This window comes from Oreochromis aureus, linkage group 3 (genome assembly GCF_013358895.1).
Source record: "Oreochromis aureus strain Israel breed Guangdong linkage group 3, ZZ_aureus, whole genome shotgun sequence".
NCBI classification, from domain to species: Eukaryota; Metazoa; Chordata; class Actinopteri; order Cichliformes; family Cichlidae; genus Oreochromis; species Oreochromis aureus.
Window position 1 is genome coordinate 53331576 of NC_052944.1, and position 7493 is coordinate 53339068.

Sequence of the window (7493 nt, forward strand, 5' to 3'; positions counted from 1 at the left end):
CTACTGAAGCAACTGTTAAAAACAGTACAGCTGCCGCGACATTTAGCAATTTGCAAATGTGCAGCACATCAGAAGGATGACTCTGAAATTACAAAGGAAACAATTTTGCTGACAAAGCTGCAAAAGCAGCAGCCATAGCAACCACAGTCTTACTAACAACTCATGAAAATCACACCATCCCACTATCTGTACTGCAGGACGAACAAAAAGCAGCACCATTAAAAGAACAAAAACAATGGCTAAAACACGGAGCAGTACTAGACACTGATGATATAATGAAAATAGCAGGAAAACCCATTCTTCCCAAATCATTACACAAAACAGCCATCTAGTGAGCCATGGCTTAAGCCATGTTTCGACGGGAGGAATGGTCCTTATAATAAACCGACAATTTTACACTATTAATTTTGAAACTTCAGCAAAAGAATATGTGAGAACATGTATGACCTGCCAAAAACACAATACCCAAGGTAATTTAAGACCAAAAAGAGGACATTTTCCTACACCACCTCACCCATTTCATACAGTTCACATGGACTTCATTGAATTAAATGAGTGTCAGGGCTCAAAATATGCTCTAGTACTTATAGATGTTTTCTCAAAATGGCCAGAAATTTACCCAGTTAAAAAAGCAGACGCAATCTCAGTTGCAAAGTGTCTATGCAACCATTTCATTCCAACATATGGTATCCCTACTCTGATAAGATCAGATAATGGGACCCATTTTGTAAATGACGTGATCAGCAAAGTATCTGAAGCATTAGGTTTCAGTATAAAACACCACTGTGCCTACCATCCACAGAGTGCAGGATTAGTGGAGAGAACAAATGGCACTATAAAACAAAGGCTCAGGAAAACAATGGAAGAAACTGGCAGACCATGGCCGGAATGTGTAGGCCTAGTCAAAATGTGGATGAGAATAACACAAGGAGATAACAAACTGTCCCCATTTGAAATCATACATGGGCGACCTTTTCCACTACCAGTTATTAGTGAGCCACTAGATAAATCAATCCGTGAAACTACTCTGGCAGATTGGATGACTCAATTGTTGACAAACAGAGAAGTTGTTTTGAACAATAAACTGCCGCAAGACTCTTTTTCACCTATCTCTTGCAGGTTGAAGCCAGGTGATTGGATCCTGGTCCGAGTGCTCCAAAGAAAAAATTGGAGCTCGCCACGGTGGGAGGGTCCATATCAAGTGCTTCTGATCACTCCAACTGCCTGCAAAATAGCGGAAAGACCCTCCTGGATACATCAGAGCCACTGCAAAAAGGTTGAGGTCCCAGGAGACCCCGGCACCCCCAAGACAGCACATTAGGGAAATCTCACCCACACTTGGTTGCTTCAGTGGCGAGGGGGGAGTGCTGATTGGGCCCCCGTAGGGTAAGCTCGCACTCCAACCTCTAGCCTCTGATCAGCTCTAGGGCAGCCAAGTGCGAGGTGTGACGGACCTGTGTGCAACCATGGGAAGGTGGACCCTCTTGGTTACCTTGACTACGACGCTCACCCTTACAGGACCCCAGCTGATGCCAGCTGAACCACAAGGCAGACAGAAAAGATGGACGCACGACAACTCCCACCTAAGAGATATGACGCAAGACCACATACACCCTTGGATGAACAATGCCTGGTACCGCTACATCCACGACAGGACCAGAGCAGAGTCGGGAAATACAGACTGTTATGTCTGTTCTTATATGCCCAGCACGTCGACACACCCCACATTATATGGCAAGTATATGAACAACACTCAAGCCAAGTGTGCCGCTAGCTTCGCTGGCATTGGATTCCAACACAGCCAAATCATCCTCGAAGAGACAAACCCATCTATCTTTTACACTCTTCACGTCAACCTTCAAGGAGGGTTACAACACAAGAAAATCACCATTGAAGATGTTGGACTTGATAAAGGCACTTGTGATCAACTTTTCTGGATCAACTTCAATGTGACAAACCGGAATATATCCATCCACTTCCCAGTGTTTTTGGACCAAACTCCAAGAAAGAACCACTCCATGTGCTATAAACAAAGCAAAGGAAACAGGCCGCTTGGAAACACCACCAACTGCAACCGGACCGCTGGAGAAGGAGAAGGTGCCCCTGTGAACACGACTGGACCATCTAATGGCACATACTGGGTGCAAGGAATGGCCTGGCTATGTGGACAACGGGCGTATTTCATACTGCCCCCAGGCTGGACAGGAACATGTGCTCCCATATTCCTGTCAGACCACACTTTCAGAATCACCGCAGTAAACACCACTTCTACAGCACGCCGGAAAAGAAGATCAACGCCTCCTGAAATTCAACCGCATGACCCAATATGGGGAAGCGACGTACCCAAGGAATTCAAACTGTGGACTACCGGACAGAAAGTATTCCATTCATTGTTCCCCTGGGTGGGAACCGGAAAAAACATGCTGAGGATTGAAACTCTGGACTACCGTTTTGGACTTTTCCTGAACGCTTCATGCAAAATCAACGAACAGCAGAACCAGGAAATCAATGCATTACGAATTGCCGTGATGCAACATCGAGTAGCTCTGGACATGATACTAGCAGAGACAGGGGGACTTTGTGTCCTCTTCAACAACACCTGCTGCACTTACATACCAGACAATGTACACTCATCAAACATGACTGACGCCCTGAACGCTTTGAGACAGATCCAGCAGGCCCAAAATCAGGACTATGTGAGTAATACAAGTGACTGGTTTTCTTGGCTTTACACTGACTCCTGGCTACAGGTGCTAAAAAGACTACTCATTGGAGTTGGAGTATTTTTACTTTTATTTTGTGTCTTTGTAACATGTATCCTGCCATGTCTGAAACTCATGATTAACCGCATAATTGTTTCCACTGTTGCTGCATACATAGTCGTGTCAAATGATGATGATGACCCCGACCTGTTGGAACATGAAGACTTTGTGTGATTAATGATGGTGTGATAGAAACTGTACAACAAGATGTTACATACTGATATCTCACTTCAAAGTTATACTGACAACAGGAGGGAATGTCAATGGAAAATTGTACTTAGTAGTCAGTATAAGCTTTTAATGATATAAGTTTGCATATGATAGAATACTGCATGATGACCTCTTGATGACTTAGACTGTTGTCCACTACAGGACTGTTTTATAAATTCTTTCTCACAGCTGAATAAGCTGTTATTATTTCACTCCTGCCAGGAAGAGGAAGAGCTGGACACTCTTATCTGACGCTCCCTAACAAGAAGAGAGGCCGCGTCTTTCTGTATCCCACAACACACATGCATCACTCTTATCTTCACTCCCTACGCACTAACTTTCCTCTGCCTATGAATAGACGTATTCACTGTTGTATTATTTTTGCATATAAATAAAGACAAGTGCAAGAACAGAGCGCGCATCACAGGGCCCCCACTCTGGTGTGAGCGTTCTGACCGACCGCTTGTATACAAGTGAAAACCACAGCGTCTGTGTGTGTTTCTACTCTTAGACTCTCAGCTGAAGAAGTGTCTTTAGAATAAATCTCTTGACACTTCTTCTTTTTGTTTTTCACCCAGGAGCAGGCTCTTCTCCTGCCATTTCATCAACAGGTGAGTAGTTCATAAATGTAAACTAGATTGCATATCACTGCATTCATGACAATGGCTTCATTAGTCCGGCAGTCATCTCTCCTGTACAGATTTGAGTCTCATTGCACTAAATTGTAAAAATTGTAAAAATTGTAGAAAATTTCTCCATTATCTTTTTGTCACTCATGTCATTTTTTAAATGTCTTTCAGTGTATGAAAATGTTCAGGTAACTGATCTACAAATGGATATCTACGACAATGACACAAAATAGAAAAAGAAAAGAGGTACTAATTTTACATCATTTTATTTATGTTGCATTTACAAAATCTATGTATATCTTAACTTGTATAATAATAATTATAACAACAACATTTAGAGCATTCTGTATTGAAATCTTTTTTTATATATATTTTTATATTACTTCATCATTCACTGAGAATGGGACACAAAGCACAAAAAATATGTTAAAGACTCAGTCTAGATTAAATGCCAAGGATATTAAAATGACTTTTCAAATAGGTTTTGAAACTAATGAGAGTGGTCTTGGTGTTGGCGTGTTTCCTAATGTGAATGGCCAGGCTGTTTCAAAGTTTAGGGGGAGCTAAAACAAAGATCTGATCTCCTCTGATCTTTCTTGGTAAACCAGAAGCAATTTAATAACAGAAAAAGGTTAATAAAATATTACAATAAAATCCAAAATGCACAGGTAGCCGGTGCAAGAGTGAAATATGCTCTCAAATAAACAGTCCACAGCCAGTCAAAACTAGCTCTTAAAGCAACATTTATGTATTTCCTAAATGTATAGATGTTGTTAAAACTCACCTGCCATGCTTATTACCAAGGGTGTTTTGATTTTTTCCAAAGGGCCAAGATCACCTTTAAAGTAGGCGTAATGTGAGTGAAGTTCTTAATAGAACACAATGTTTCAACATATGAATGCAGCACTTAGTTTTAAAGAACCAAAACTTGCATAATCCTCTGAGTCTACAATTCATAAATGGTCATTGAACATGTTTAAAAGTTTTATTCAGCACTATGATGCATTTTTAAACCATTCTGAAAAGATCTATCCAAGTGATTGTTGAATGGATCAATGATTTTGTTGCTTTTCATGTTGCTTTAGCATTTACTTCTGTCTGTTCAAGATGATTCGTTGCTCTTAAACCATCTGCTTTGAAGTAAGAGCTACATGTATCTTACAGCATTTATTTTTGTTGCTAAAACACATAAGCAACCTTGTTCTCTCTCTATTTGTTAATACCCCAAGAGATGTTTTTTGGGGTTTTTTTTATAAGACACAGTATGCTGTCACTTTTAAATACACGTGCTGTGGTTAGCTGCTATTAAGAGTGAGGTTCTGAATGTAGAGGAGTTTGAGTTGAACATGTTTACTGGCATGTGTCTGTCATGAAACAATAGAAACAGGAAAGAAGTGATTAAAGATTGAGCTGATCTAAACTGCCTTCCTATTTGAGCTTCTGTCTTACAGTTTCAGTTTGTTTGTTTTTTTAACGGTAGTGGTTTATTATAGTTTAGCAGTTATACCACAGTGCAGTTTTACTTTAGATGCTGATAGATACTTTGTGGTTATTGTGATAATAAACATTAGATTTTTGCTTAACCTGAAGTAGACATGCTGTGTGACAGATATAGCTGTACCTGTCATGGTCCCTGTGCCTGCCTGGTCAGCCCAGTGTGGCCACACATGTTTTTGTTTTGGTGCTGTCTTTCTCTTCCCTCTCTTGCTCTCTCGCTCATGTCACTCTGCCTGGGCGTGGCTCAGATTGAGTTCCTGCCCTTGGCCCTTGGCCCATGCACCTGTAGCTGATTACTGGTGATTCCTCACTATTGTTTGCTGGCTCTTCATACGACAGGGGCGCTGAGCTACTTGTCACTGGAATATTGAGTAACTCAAGTTAGTGTTTGCCCAGCTCTCCAGAAAACTATCATTTCTTGTACTTGCTTATGAGTAACCCTCATCTCCTTGTATAGATTTTTCCGGAACCCTGTCGTACCTTCACCCCTGGACCCCTAGACCCGTGAGCGTGAGTGAAGCTGTTCAGCGTGGAGTTTTGTGTGTGCAAGGAGTGAGAGGAGCCGCGTGTGTGTGAAGATCTTATGTCCCTTGACTCCTGAAACACTGGCCTTTCCACCCCACGTGTATATAGTGGACTCAGTGTGGATTAATAAAAAACTGTTTAACTGTACTTTCTGTTTGCGCCTGAGTCCACCTCACCAGCCGTAACAGTACCTCACAGCAGTAGAATAATGGCTATGTAATACTACTGGTTGCCTGCCTTCTAAAGGCCAAACATTGTTCGCAGTAAAACAAAAAGCATTCGGTTTTCATGAGGGATATGAAAACAGAAGATAAAATGTGGTCTATCTAAAAGAGAAAGAAAAGAAAAATATATTATTATATTTAACCTTAAATGCAATGTTTTTGAACGATTAAAACATCAGTTGCCTCAAGGCGCTTTATATTTTAAGATAAACCCTAAAATGATACACACAGAGAAAAACCCAACAATCATTTGACCCCTATGAGCAAGCACTTTGGTGACAGTGGGAAGGAAAAACTCCCTTTTAACAGGAAGAAACCAAACTGAGTGAGGGGCGGCCATCTGCTGCAATGGTTGGGGTGAGAGAAGGAAGACAGAATGAAAGACATGCTGTGGAAGAGAGACAGAGATGATTTAAAATAAGATGGGGCCTTATTATTCACAGGATTTTGAATTCAATTCTGGATTTAACAGGAAGCCAATGAAGGAAAGCCAATATAGGGGAGATGTGCTCTCTCTTTCTAGTCCCTGTCAGTACTCCTGCTGCAGCATTTTGGATTAGCTGAAGGCTTTTCAGTGAGTGTTTAGGATATTCTGATAATAATGAATTACAGTAGACCAGCCTAGAAGTAATAAATGCATGAACTAGTTTTTCAGCATCACTCTGAGACAGGATCTTTCTAATTTTAGAGATGTTGCGCAAATGGAAGAGAACAGTCTTACATATTTTTTCAATAAGCTCATTGAAGGACAAATGTGTCCATGTGTGTTCATTAAAGGCCATTTAAAAATTCATTCATAGTTGATACTTTTGTTCCGCTCCCTTAAGGCCAAAACAGAGAGAATGAGGAGGAGCTTCTTCCCCCAGGCTATTCTTCTATCTTCTACCTCTGCTACACGTGCTGACATATTGCATCTCTGTGTGGTTCTCGAGCTGCACAATGGCATACAAAGGGTCATTACCGTCACCCAGAAAATCATTGGCAACCCCCTCCCCTCCCTGGAGGACCTCTACAGCACCTGCTGTCTCAAAATGGGATACAACATTTCGATATATGTTATTTATTATGATTACTTCTTGTCTTTCTTTTAGCAACAGTGTGCTTTTAGCTCCAATATCATTGTAATATTATACAATGTATGACTGCACAGTGACAACGAGTTAAAGAGTTAGAATTTTTGTGATAGACAAATAACCTGCCCCACCTTTCACCTTATGATCGCTGGGATAGGCTTCAGCCATGCGAAAACCTGAATTGTATCAATGGATGGATAATACTGTGTAATGATACTTTGCAACATTTTTAATGTCAACCAGTAAGTCCTTGAAATAGTTTCGTGATGTTGTCTGTTTCCTTTGCTGCACTCCATATTGTGGTGTGTGTATTTTCATGTGCATTAAAAATATAAATTGATGTTCAGTCTATGTTTTATGCATATCACCTCACAGAGCATTAGCAAATGCTGAATCCCTTCATAAATTAAAAAAGACTACATTTGAGTTGAGCTAAAAAACATCTGACACTACCAAGCTCTTGAATATTTATAGGCCAAGTAATCATTTGGCAGTATATTCAAAGCACATTGTATTTTAATAAAAGATATGATTGAAGGACATAATGAATATTCATTACATTTACTCCATCAA

The 7493-nt window shown here is 40.6% G+C and overlaps 1 long non-coding RNA gene across 1 annotated transcript; it reads left to right on the forward strand.

Annotated features, from left to right (window-relative positions):
- The first annotated feature begins 3116 nt into the window (after positions 1 to 3116).
- On the forward strand, positions 3117 to 6134 carry LOC120438995. Its single transcript, XR_005612310.1, has 3 exons — positions 3117 to 3583; positions 3773 to 3847; positions 5556 to 6134. It is a non-coding gene; the product is annotated as an uncharacterized LOC120438995 (long non-coding RNA).
- The last annotated feature ends 1359 nt before the right edge of the window (positions 6135 to 7493 follow it).